This window comes from Salvelinus alpinus, chromosome 31 (assembly GCF_045679555.1).
Source record: "Salvelinus alpinus chromosome 31, SLU_Salpinus.1, whole genome shotgun sequence".
NCBI classification, from domain to species: domain Eukaryota; kingdom Metazoa; phylum Chordata; class Actinopteri; order Salmoniformes; family Salmonidae; genus Salvelinus; species Salvelinus alpinus.
In genome coordinates this window covers 15,574,872-15,589,173 of record NC_092116.1, presented here as the reverse complement: position 1 = coordinate 15,589,173, position 14,302 = coordinate 15,574,872, and positions in this window count along the sequence as shown.

The window sequence follows — 14,302 nt, the reverse complement described above, 5'->3', positions numbered from 1 at the left end:
AAGCATTTTCTGCAAATGAGACACCTTAATTATGTCAATGTTACTTAGCTAATTCTGATTTTCCCCCCACAACAGTCACACAAGCAATCGCACACAGAGAGACCCAGCCACCTACATCTTTATTAACCTCCACGCTAAATCATCTCATGGAGGAATGGACATATGAGGCCATGAGAGAGAAGAGAGAGAAAAGGGAGGAGAGAAAAATCATTGCTAAAATAAGCGCAAATAAGCCTCTGACACATTAGGCCTGGTTTGCATGTGTCGATGGTGGCTGGGCGACACAGGAGAGGGGAGTGAGTATTAGAGCAATTTGATGAGACAGCAGTATCCCCGCTCCCCGGCCTTCTTAATTGGTTTTAGTGCGTGTTTTGGCACCGTCTGTGGCCGGTCTGAGTTGAATTAGTCTCCCTGATTACTCATCTACATCTCCCTGAAAAAGTGATACTGTGAGAGGGGGACCAAGAGGAGGAGGAGGGGAGCGAGGTAGGCGAGAGGAGCAATGGATAAGTGGTCAGGAGGTTAGAGAGGAAGTTTGGCGTCGTGAATGTGTGAAGAGGTGTGTTTATCCTCCAATCAGATTTGGAGTTTGGAGGGCCTTGTTCTTCAGCCTCCCCTCAGTATTTGGCTGACATCCTCACACACACACACACACACACACACACACACACACACACACACACACACACACACACACACACACACACACACACACACACACACACACACACACACACACACACACACACACACACACACACACACACACACACACACACACACACACACAGCTTTGTTTTTAGGACTTTTTGAAAAGTAAAAATGTATTCCCATTAAAAATCCTATTTACCCTAACCCTAACCCTGAACCTAACTGTAACACTAACCTTAACCCCAAACCCTTAACCCTAAGTCCTAAACCCTAACCTTAACCTTAACCTTAACTCCAAACCCTAAACCTAACCCTTAAGCCTAAAATAGCAATTTAACAAATTCAGGACTTGTTCTTGTTTTCCTACCTTGTCAGGACATTCTGGTCCTGATAAGGTAGGACAACATGTACACACACCCAAACCCCACATGAGAAAATACAACTGTTTAAAATACTACACTACTTACTATAGAATGATGTAGTAAACTGTAGTTGTCACGCCCTGACCGTAGAGAGCGTTTTATGTCTCTATTTTGGTTTAGTCAGGGTGTGATTTGGGTGGGCAGTCTATGTTCTATGTTCTATGATTTTCTATTTCTATGTGTTTGGCCGGGTGTGGTTCTCAATCAGGGACAACTGTCTATCGTTGTCTCTGATTGAGAACCATACTTAGGTAGCCTTTTCCCACCTGTGATTTGTGGGTAATTATTTTCCGTGTGTGTTTGTGTGCACCTCGGTTGCGTCACGTTCTTTGCTGTTTACCTGTTTGTTTTTTGGTTGTTTCGGTTTCACTTTCATTAAAAGATGTGGAACTACATGCACGCTGCGCCTTGGTCGATTTATGACAGGGAGTTTGAGGATAGCGAGCGTGACAGTAGTATACTGTAAAATACTATACTACACATTGCAGTATCCCTCAATCATGTGTAGTATTATCATAGAATTGTGTAGTATACTTTAGAAAACTACAGTAAATACTACAGTAACATCACTAAAGTGCGCAAAAATACCAGGGTAATTACTATAGTATATACTACAGTATTTAATGTGCATATACCCTGTCCATTCCCCTCCCCCATATCCAGATTTGTGCCACCCTTAAGTGAGAAACCTACATGCCAAGTATAGACCATATATTGTGTTCCCTACAGGTTACTACTATCTGTTCAGACTACAGTTCTACCTACCTACCTACCTACCTACCTACCTACCTACCTACCTACCTACCTACCTACTTACTTACTTACTTACCTACCTACCTACCTACAGTTGAAATCGGAAGTTTACATACATTTTAGTCAAATACATTTAAACTCAGTTTTTCACAATTCCTGACATTTAATCCAAGTAAAATTTTCCCTCTCTTAGGTCAGATAGGATCACCACTTTATTTTAAGAATGTCAAATCTCAGAATAATAGTAGAGAGAATGATTTATTTCAGCTTTTATATCTTTCAGCACATTCCCAGTGGGTCAGAAGTTTACATACACTCAATTAGTATTTGGCAGCATTGCCTTTAAATTGTTTAACTTGGGTCAAACGTTTTGGGTAGCCTTCCACAAGCTTAGGTGAATTTTGGCCCATTCCTCCTGACAGAGCAGGTGTAACTGAGTCAGGTTTGTAGGCCTCCTTGCTTGCACACACTTTTTCAGCTCTGCCCACAAATGTTCTATGAGATTGAGGTCAGGGCTTTGTGATGGCCACTCCAATACCTTGACTTTGTTGTCCTTAAGCCATTTTGCGACAACTTTGGAAGTATGCTTGGGGTCATTGTATATTTGGAAGACCCATTTGCGACCAAGCTTTAACTTCCTGACTGATGTCTTGAGATGTTGCTTCAATGTAACCAAATCATTTTCCTGCCTCATGATGCCATCTATTTTGTGAAGTGCACCAGTCCCTCCTGCAGCAAAGCACACCCAAAACGTGATACTGACACCCCCGTGCTTCACGGTTGGGATGGTGTTCTTCGGCTTGCAAGCATCCCCCTTTTCCTCCAAACATAATGATGGTCATTATGGCCAAACAGTTATTTTTTTGTTTCATCAGACCAGAGGACATTTCTCCAAAAAGTATGATCTTTGTCCCCATGTGCAGTTGCAAACCGTAGTCTGGCTTGTTTATGGCGGTTTTGGAGCAGTGGCTTCTTCCTTGCTGAGCGGCCTTTCAGGTTATGTCAACATAGGAATCGTTTTACTGTGGATATAGACACTTTTGTACCTGTTTCCTCCAGCATCTTGACAAGGTCCTTTGCTGTTGTTCTGGGATTCATTTGCACTTTTCGCACCAAAGTACGTTCATCTCTAGGAGATAGAACACGTCTCCTTCCTGAGCAGTATGTTGGCTGCATGGTCCCATGGTGTTTATACTTGTGTACTATTGTTTGTACAGATGAACGTGGTACCTTCAGGCGTTTGGAATTTGCTCCCAAGGATGAACCAGACTTGTGGAGGTCTACAGTTTCTTTTCTGAGGTCTTGGCTGATTTCTTTTGATTTTCCCATGATGTCAAGCAGAGGCACTGAGTTTGAAGGTAGGCCTTGAAATACATCCACAGGTACACCTCCAATTGACTCAAATGATGTCAATTAGCCTCTTAGAAGCTTCTAAAGCCATGACATAATTTTCTGGAATTTTCCAAGCTGTTTAAAGGCACAGTCAACTTAGTTTATTGTAAACTTCTGACCCACTGGAATTGTGATACAGTGAATTATAAGTGAAATAATCTGTCTGTAAACAATTGTTGGAAGAATTACTTGTGTCATGCACAAAGTAGATGTCCTAACCGACTATAGTTTGTTAACAAGAAATTTATGGAGTGGTTGAAAAACGAGTTTTAATGACTCCAACCTAAGTGTATGTAAATCTCCGACTTCAACTGTACCATACATCACACCCCCACGTGCCTTATTGCTCAATTATACTATAGTATTTTTTCATGTGGGACACCACCCAATGCACCCACCTCCTACCAACACACACATTCTCTAGTCCCTCCCCATTATTTCAGTCTATTATCATACCCCTAAGGCATGTAGTTCATCCCAGAACCATGCCTCAGCATCCCTCTCTCTCCGTGTAAAACAGCACTGATGTTATTTACTGACTACTGGAAAGAGAGGAGCTGCTGTTTGCTGCTGAGGTCAGGGGTGCTTCACTCGCCCGGCTTGCCCCGGAGACATGCACACACACACATACATACATAAACTCTCTCATACACACATGCACACACACACACCCCGCTACATAAGCCAGGTTCTGCCCGGAATACCAAGTAGAGAGACTACAGAGAGGGATAGAAGACCTGCCTGCTTGCCTTTGTGATGCTGTATGAACACACTGTAGCCAGGCTGAAGACACAGTACCATGCTTACCCCTGGTGGTAGCTACATAGAACTGCAACACTAACAGGTTCCAGTCTCCATAGGCCTACAGCAAGAGAGGTGTGTTTCAGAAAGAAGAGATGTTAGGAAGTGCTTAATTTGTAAATCAGGAGGTGCCGTAAGAAAGAATTAGAGCGAGGAGGGTGTTGACCTGGGGGGCTCTGAGGCTTGAAAAAAATAACTTTATGATAAAGCATTGGATGCATATCATAGCATTTACGTAGTGGAATAGAGCAGTAGAATAGAGACACATGCAGAACCCAGCTAGCACAGTGGATCTGGGCTGATTCCGGCTGAGAGTCGGGGCACTCGGCTGAGAGTCAGACTCGACCGGCGTGATGTGCCCGAGTCTGGCCCACCTTCGGCAGTATTACATATGGTTAGGATGCGGGGATTGAGCTCGCGCCAATTCCGGTGTGAGTTATCTGGCCCAAATGTATTACTAGGGGCTCGGGCCGATTCGGTGTGAGTTATCTGGCCCAAATGTATTACTAGGGGCTCGGGCCGATTCCGGTGTGAGTTATCTGGCCCAAATGTATTACTTGGGGCTTGGGCCAAATGTGGCACTCTCTGGCAGATGATTACACGGGCTGCTTTACATAATTAACATTTCATTATTTATTTATTTTTCCATATTTTCTCATTGTTTCTGTGATCAAAAAATAAAATTTACATTTACATTAAATTATTTAAGGGCCTTTCCTGTTTAAGTAGTATTTTAGTATTTTGATACTTAAAAAACTTTGTGGATGGGGCATCCTGAGTGGCGCAGCGGTCTATGACACTCCAGTGCAGTGCAAGCTGCGTTGCTACAGACACTGATTCGATAACCTTCTGAATTCCGGTAGACGGAAACGGCCTGATGTACTTGGGCTGATTCTGGGCAGTCATTCATTTTGATTCCGTCCAACACCCGAGTCCAACACCCGATTCCAGGCCGATTCAATCAGTTCCGCCCCTCCGGAAGAGGGCCTCTTCTGGGCCGATTCCTCATTGCTAGCTGGGAAGATTTGGGGTAATTTTCACAAGGGGAATTTTTTGGTAGCCATATGGTCAGATTTTTTTTTTGTTGCCTTTTATAAAAGCATTTCATGCAATTCTACATCCTTTGCATGACTAGAGACATTTGCAGAATCTCTTTTAGTACCGTACAAATTATGAAATTACAGGCTACATAGCACTGACAGACTGATAATCTGAGATCAATAAAAACAACTTCTTCTTGAATCAATCAATAGCATAGGCCTATGTGTGTGGAGAATTATATTGTACAATATGAGGAGCAAATTATAGTCCTAAAAAAGTTTCCAGTTTCACTGACTCACCCAATGATCTGCTGCTCACTCATTGGCAATGGTCGATGCACTCCTGCCAAAAGCATATCTCTAGTCTTGTTATGCTTTGTGAAACAATGCTGATTGCTCAATAGGCATATTTGGAAGTTTATAAAATATTTTGTAGTCTACAGACAGATTAGTCTTCTCTTTTCAACAGGAGTCATTTGCTTTCCAACCTGTATTTTCCTGCGATTGTAATTGAAATATTGCGAAAGGCCTGTTTTGGCTGCATGCTGTTTCTTCGCTGTTCCAGACTGTGGGCTATGGGGTACACAGAATCCATAGCTAGACAATTGTTTCAAATAAGATATTGATCCTCTCTGGCTAAATTATAGGCTTACTCCTGGTGAATTATTAAATGTATTTATGAACAGAAATAAGTAATTCTTAAACTTGGGCAAATGCATTTCTATTTCTCAGGAGTGCTGCAGCACCTCCAGCCCCCTTCCCGTGGCAGTGATTTTATAAGGAAATAAATGATGAAGTGCAACGCTGGAGAAATGAGAGTTGCAAGCTCATTCCTCCGCTCCGATATCAGAGCGGAGAACGGGAGAAAGATCATAGAATCCCATTCTAGTTCCGTGAGAGATACAGGCGTGGTTTTCTCTCTCACCACAGCAACGGTCATACACCCATCTAGTCCTTTCAGATACTGAACAAAAATATAAACACAACATGTGAAGTGTTGGTTCCATGTTTCATGAGCTGAAATAGAAGATCCCAGAAGTGTTCCATACAGACAAAAAGTGTATTTCTCTACAATGTTGAGCACAAATTTGTTTACATCCCTGTTGGTGAGCATTTCTCCTTTTCAAAGATTATCCCTCCACCTGACATGTGGCATATCAAGAAGCTGATTAAACAGCATGATCATTACACAGGTGCACCTTATACTGGAGACAATAAAAGACCACTCTAAATGTGCAGTTTTGTCACACAACACAATGCCACAGATGTCTCAAGTTTTGAGGGAGTGTGCAATTGGCCTGAAGACTGCAAGAATGCCCACCAGAGCTGTTGCCAGAGAATTTTATGTTAATATCACTACCATAAGCCGCCTACCACGTCGTTTTAGAGAATTTGGCAGTACGTCCCAAGACAGGACCTCCACATCCGGCTCCTTCACCTGCGGGATTGTCTGAGACCAGCCACAGATGAATCACGGTTTCAACTGTACCGGGCAGATGGCAGTCGTGTGGGAGAGCGGTTTGCTGATGTCAGCATTGTGAACAGAGTGCCCGATGGAGGGGTTATGGTATGGGCAGGCATAAGCTACGGACAACGAACACAATTGCATTTTATTGATGGCAATTTGAATGCACAGAGATACCGTTACGAGATCCTGAGGCCCATTGTCCTGCCATTCATCCACCTCAATCACCTCATGTTTCAGCATTATAATGCACAGCCCCATGTCGTAAGGATCTGTACACAATTCCTGGAGTCTAAAAATGTCTTGCATAATCACCAAACATGTCAACCATTGAGCTTTTTTGATAGATGCTCTGGATAGATGAGTACGACAGCATGTTTCAGTTCCTGCCAATGTCCAGCAACTTCGCACAGCCAATGAAAAGGAGTGGGACAACATTCAACAGGCCACAATCAACAGCCTGATCGACTCTATGCGAAGGAGATGTGTTATGCTGCATGAGGCAAATAGTGGTCACACCAGATAATGACTGGTTTTCTGATCCACATCCCTACGTTTTTTAAGGTGTCTGTGACCAACAGATGCATATCTGTATTCCCAATCCTGTGAAATCCATAGATTAGGGCCTAATTTATTTATTTCAATCCAAGATGGCGTAGCAGAAAGTTTTTGTCCCGTTTTTGACCCGTGTAAATATTTGTTTTTGTTTTTCTGCTCTTTTGCACACGAGTATTTCTACTTCTATCCTCATCTGCACATCTATCACTCCAGTGTTAATTGCTAAATTGTAATTACTTCGCCACTATGGCCTATTTATTGCCTTACCTCCTTACTTCATTTGCACACACTGTATACAGATTTTCTATTGTGTTATTGACTGTACATTTGTTTATCCCATGTGTAACTCTGTGTTGTTGTTTTTTTCGCACTGCTTTGCTTTATCTTTATCAGGTCACAGTTGTAAATGACAACTTGTTCTCAAATGGCCTACCTATTTAAATAAAGGTGAAATTCCCAGGTTTTCCAGAAAATCCCAGTTGGAAGACTCCTGGAATCAGGATGAAAGCAGGAAATCCGGCAATCATCCAACCGACAGAATTTCTGGAAAACCTGAGAATTTTGGGAAAGTTTACTGGAATTTGGCAACCTTAGACAAGGCTGTAGTTGTGGTGTTACTACTGTATGTATTTATTGGCATGTATTTGTTTGGTGTGAGAAGATAAAGACCATGAATACCACATAATATAAATTAAGTGCATGCATTTCATTACCAGTGTGAGAATTTGTGTTAGAAAGCTATCGCGTGCTACCGATGTATGTACCTCTGGTAATCTGTTGTGTATTTTAGTGTGTAAGGGCTATTTTTGTATTCAGGAGTGGAATAGCATGCCCATACACACAAACACACACAAACACACGCACACTCTTTTCACCAGCTGTACCAACAACCTGGGGAATTTCCATTACTGTAGAAACCTGTGCCACACACAGCACACACACACACATAGACACAAACACACACACACAAGCCTCCATCCATCACACACATAGACACAAGCACACACACACACACATAGACACAAACACACACACACAAGCCTCCATCCATCACACACATAGACACAAGCACACACACACACATAGACACAAACACACACACACAAGCCTCCATCCATCACACACATAGACACAAACACACACACACAAGCCTCCATCCATCATTCTCTCTCTCCCTTTCTTTCTCTCTCTCTCACTATCTCCCATGCACACATACACAAACACACACACCTATCCGTTAAACTTGTTGTGCTTTCAATTTTTAAATAAAGACCTGAGAATTAAATTCAAAGGCTCCATGTGTTGTCAGAATGTGATCCCTGTGCCGTGCGTAATAGTAGAGAACACACACATAGGCCCCGTCACCTGCTGGAGCAGCTCTATAAATAACATTACACACTGGACACTGATAATCTGGGACCACTGGACACTACTGTACAGGCATGGGCTTCCCTAGGGGGGGCGCGTGTGTGTTCTTCCAGTGTCTGCCTGCCAGCTGAAAATCTTTGCCAGTGTGTGTGTGCGTGCGTGTAGGCTACCTTCCACTCCCCCTCCGAAGCATGGCTGCAGCCGACTGACGTTATTACTCACATAATTTTTATATGATAGTTAGGGATACTATAGTTATCACATTTCACATTGTATTTATTAACTACTATCTGCACTGCATGATTGGTTAAGTAATTTAATGTGGGCTATATGTAAAAACAAATGTATTTCAGAGAGGAAGGATATAAACCGGTTGGGACCGGTCAATAACTTCATTTTGTTGGTCGGACCAATGGAACGGAACGCAAAGAAAATTATGGTTTTGTTCAGAACGAAACGATTGTAAAATTATTGTGGTTCTAACCCCTGCCTAAAACAGATTCTGGACATCAGAACAGTGATCACTAACCTCGATTTACATTTCTACTTCAACGAGTTGGTTCCGCTGGACGTTCTGCTTACTCCGGACCAGGCTCTTATCTCTGGGACTCGAAAGAGGATGCGGCGGTGAAAGAAAGGCAGGTGAGACGGTATCCTGATGAGAATACGTCAACGTGAAAATAGACGGCCATTAACCTTCATTCTATTGCAGTCACTGGAGAACAAACCGGATTAGCTCCATTTGAGACTGTCCTACCAATGGGACCTGAAAAACTGTAATATTTTATGTTTCTCAGAGTCATAGCTGAACGAGGACATGGATAATATACTGTACATCTCGCTGGTATTTCTATGCATCGTGAAGACCGGACGGCAGACTTGGGTAAGACGAAGGGAGGAGGGGTGTGTCTCTATGTTAACAACAGCTGGTCCACAATCTCTAATGTTATTTTAAGGAAGTCTCAAGTATGCGTTCTGCGTACAAGGCCCTCCTTCACCCTCCCTTTGACAAATCAGACAATAACTCTATCCTCCTGCTTCCTGCTTACAAGCAAAAACTCAAACAGGAAGTACCACTAACACGCTCAATACAAAAGTGGTCCAATGAAATGGATGCTAAGCTAGTACAGCTAGTACAGACTGGAATATGTTCCAGGATCCATCCGATAACATTGAGGAGTTTAAGACATCAGTCACCGGTTTCAAGTGCATCTTACAATGTTGTCCCCACAATGCATTCGGAAAGTATTCAGACCTCTTGAATTTTTCCACATTTTGTTACGTTACAGCCTTATTCTAAAATTGACTCAATAGTATTTTTTTCTTCATCAATCTACACACAATACCCTATAATGACAAAGCAAAAACAGGTTTTTAGATTTTTTTGCAAATGTATTGATAGTACAAACTGAAATATCACAATTACATAACTATTCAGACCCTTTACTCAGTACTTTGAAGCACCTTTGGCAGCGATTGGAGCCTCAATTCTTCTTGGGTATGACACTACAAGCTTGACACACCTGTATTTGGGGAGTTTCTCCCATTCTTCTCTGCAGATCTTCTCAAGCTCTGTCAGGTTGGATCGGGAGCGTCGCTGCACAGCTACAGCACCAGTCAACAGTTTGGACACACTTACTCATTAAAGGATTTTTCTACATCGTTTTTAGACATAAAAATAGTTAAGACATAAAAACTATGAAATAACACATATTGTTATGTGCCTCCTAACGGAGGGAGGTGCAGGAATCAGGAGCAGGAGAGCAAGGAAATCCCAGTGGCAAAAATGATTATTGAGCAGTTCCAACTCAACTACAACATGGGACTGAAACACGCCCAAACGAGGTTGCCACACACCCAGGGAATAAAGCGCTACACACTGAGGAGAAACCTCTACTCCTAAACTCACTACCAAACGGCACAACTGCCGAGAGAAAAGAAACCCCGTGGTGCAGAAACGCACCCCTACTAACATAACCACAGAAAACAATCCCGCACAAAGACTAACAGGCAGCGGAGGTAAATTGACCCACCGAAATCAACTAATAAGACACAGGTGTAAACAATACAGACAGACACAAACAAAATGGAAAAATGGATTGGTGGCAGCTAGTAGGCCGGCGACGACGACCGCCAAGCACCACCCGAACAGGGAGAGGAGCCACCTTCGATGGAAGTCGTGACACATATGGAATCATGTAATAACAAAAAAGTGTTAAACAAATATCTGAGATTCTTCAAAGTAGCCACCCTTTGCCTTGATGACATCTTTGCAGATTCTTGGCATTCTATCAACTAGCTTCACCTGGAATGCTTTTCCAACAGTCTTGAAGGAGTTCCCACATATGCTGACACTTGTTGGCTGCTTTTCCTTTACTCTGCGGTCCAACTCATCCCAAACCATCTCAATTGGGTTGAGGTCGGGTGATTGTGGAGGGCAGGTCATCTGATGCAGCACTCCATCACTCTCCTTTTTGGTCAAATAGCCCTTACACAGCCTGGATGTGTGTTTTGTGTCATTGGCCTGTTGAAAACAAAAAGATAGTCCCACTAAGCGCAAACCAGATGGGATGGTGTATCGCTGCAGAATGCTGTGGTAGCCATGCTGGTTAAGTGTGCCTTGAATTCTAAATACATTTCCACCGGAGTAATGTCCATTGCTCGTGTTTCTTTGCCCAAGCAAGTCTCTTCTTTTTATTGGTGTCCTTTAGTAGTGGTTTCTTTGCAGCAATTCAACCATGAAGGCCTGATTCACAGAGTCTCCTATAAACAGTTGATTTTGAGATGTGTCTGTTACTAGAACTCTAATGGCTGGTAACTCTAATGAACTTATCCTCTGCAGCAGAGGTAACTCTGTGTCTTCCTTTCCTGTGGAGGTCCTCAGGAGAGCCAGTTTCATCATAGCCCTTGATGGTTTTGCGACTCCACTTGAGGAAACTTTCAAAGTTCTTGAAATTTTCCACATTGACTGACCTTCATGTCTTAAAGTAATGATGGTCTGGCATTTCTCTTTGCTTATTTGAGCTGTTCTAGCCATAATATGGACTTGGTCTTTTACCAAATAGGGCTGTCTTCTGTGTACCACCCCTACCTGATCACAACACAACTGATTGGTTGAAACGCATTAACATGAAACGCAGGAACCCCATTCCGCTAGCGGAACCCCTCGCCAACAGCCAATAAAATTGCAGGGCGCCAAATACAAATTATATATATTATACATGAAACTTTAGATACACTTTGTAACGATTGCCGTCTGGAGAAGGAGAGGAGGACCAAGGTGCAGCGTGGTAAGTGGTCATATTTTTTTATAAAATACGAAAACACTTGACAAGCAACAAAAACGACAAACGAACAGTCCTGAAAGGTGAAACAAAACACTAAACAGGAAACAACCACCCACAAACAAAAGTGGGGAAACAGGCTACCTAAATATGGCTCCTAATCAGAGACAACGATAGACAGCTGCCTCTGATTGGGAACCACACCAGGCCAAACACACAGAATCAGAAAACCTAGACCTACAACATAGAATACCCAGACATATAATACCCACCCACATCACACCCTGACCAAACTAAAAATAGAAACATACAAAGCAATCTACGGTCAGGGCGTGACACACTTCTCCTTAATGCAACCGCTGTGTCAGATTTCAAAAAAACTTGACGGAAAAAGCATAATCTGAGAACGGAGCTCAGAGCCCAAACCAGCCAGAGAAATATTCGCCATGTTGGGTAATCAACATTATTCATAAATAGCATTATAAATATTCACTTACCTTTGATGATCTTCATCAGAATGCACTCCCAAGAATCACAGTTCCACAATAAATGCTTGTTTTTTTTCAATAATGTCCATCATTTATGTCCATTTATGTCCAATAGCTTCTTTTGTTAGGGCATTTGGTAAACAAATCCAAAAGTGCGATCTGGTCCATTCGGACGAAACGTTCAAAAAGTTATATTACAGGTCGAAGAAACTTGTCAAACTAAGTATAGAATCAATCTTTAGGATGTTTTTATCATAAAAGTTCAAAAATGTTCCAACCGGAGAATTCCATTGTCTGTAGAAAAGCAATGGAACGAGAGATACCTCTCAAGTGAAAACGTGTGACTGAGAACGAGGCTGTAGGCAGACCCGTTAGTCAAACAGCTCCCATCCGGCCCCCCTTCACATGAGAAGCCTGAACCAACGTTCTAAAGACGGTTGACATCTAGTGGAAGCCTTAGGAAGTGAGAAATAACCCATATCCCACTGTGTATTCGATAGGGGTGAGTTCAAAAATTACGAACCTCAGATTTCCCACTTCCTGTTTAGATTTTTTCTCAGGTTTTTGCCTGCCATATGAGTTCTGTTATACTCACAGACATCATTCAAACCGTTTTGGAAACTTCAGAGTGTTTTCTATCCAATGCCAATAATAATATGCATATATTAGCATCTGGGACTGAGTAGGGCACGCTATTCATCCAAAAGTGAAAATGCTGCCCCCTATCCCAAACAAGTTAAGAAGGAAAGAAATTCCACAAGTTAACGTTTAACAAGGCACACCTGTTAGTTGAAATGCATTCCAGATGAGTACCTCATGAAGCTGGTTGAGAGAATGCCAAGAGTGTGTAAAGTTGTCATCAAGACAAAGGTTGGCTACTTTAAAGAATCTAAAACATTACATATATTTGGATTTATTTAACACGTTTTTGGTTACTACATGATTCCATGTGTATCATCACAGTTTTTATGTCTTCACTTCTATTCTACAATGTAGAACATATTAACAAAGAAAGAAAACCCTTGAATGAGTAGGTGTGTCCAAACTTTTGACTGATACTGTATTTTAAGGTCTCTCCAGAGATGTTTGATCGGGTTCAAGTCCAGGCTCTGGATGGGCCCCTCAGGGACATTCAAAGACTTGTCCTGAAGCCACTCCTGCATTGCCTTAACTGTGTGCTTAATAGCAAAGGGTCTGAATACTTATGTAAATAAGGTATTTCAGTTTTTTTTTTCATAAACTTGCAAACATTTCTAACAACCTGTTTTTCGCTTTGTCATTATTGGGTATTGTGTGTAGATTAATTAATATTTTGTTTTATTTAAGCCATTTTTGAAAAAGGCTGTAACATACCAAACTGTAGAACAAGGGAAGGGGTCTGAATACTTTCCGAATGCACTGTACATACCTCAACCAGAAGCCATGGATTACAGGCAACATCCGCACTGAACTAAAGACTAGAGCTCCACTTTCAAAAAGCGGGACCCTATTAATCTGGACGCTTATAAGAAATCCCGCTACGACCTGCGACGAGCAATCAAACAGGCAAAGAGTCAATAGAGGACTAAGATTGAATCTTACTATGCCGGCTCTGACGGTTGACGGATGTGACAGATTACAAAGAGAAACCCATCCGCGATCTGCCCATTGACGCTAGCCTACCAGATGAGCTAAATGCCTTCTATGTTCGCTTCGCTTCGAGACCAGTAACACTGAACCATGCATGAGAGCACCAGCTGTTCCAGATGTCTATGTGATCTTGCTCTCCGTAGCCAACGTGAGTAAGACCTTTAAACAGGTCAACTCTAGCAAGGCTGCAGGGCCAGACGGAATACCAGGACGATATTCAGAGCATGCGCTAACCAGCTGGCAAGTGTCTTCACTGACAATTTCAGCCTATTTCCCTACCCAGTCTAATACTAACTTGTTTCACGCAGACCACTATGGTCCCCATGGCCAAGAACATCAAAGTAACCTGCCTAAATGACTATCACATCAACAACATCATCCCAGACACCCTGGACCTACTCTAATTCACATACCTGGGATCTGGCTAAAAATACTTGAATCAGTTATACAA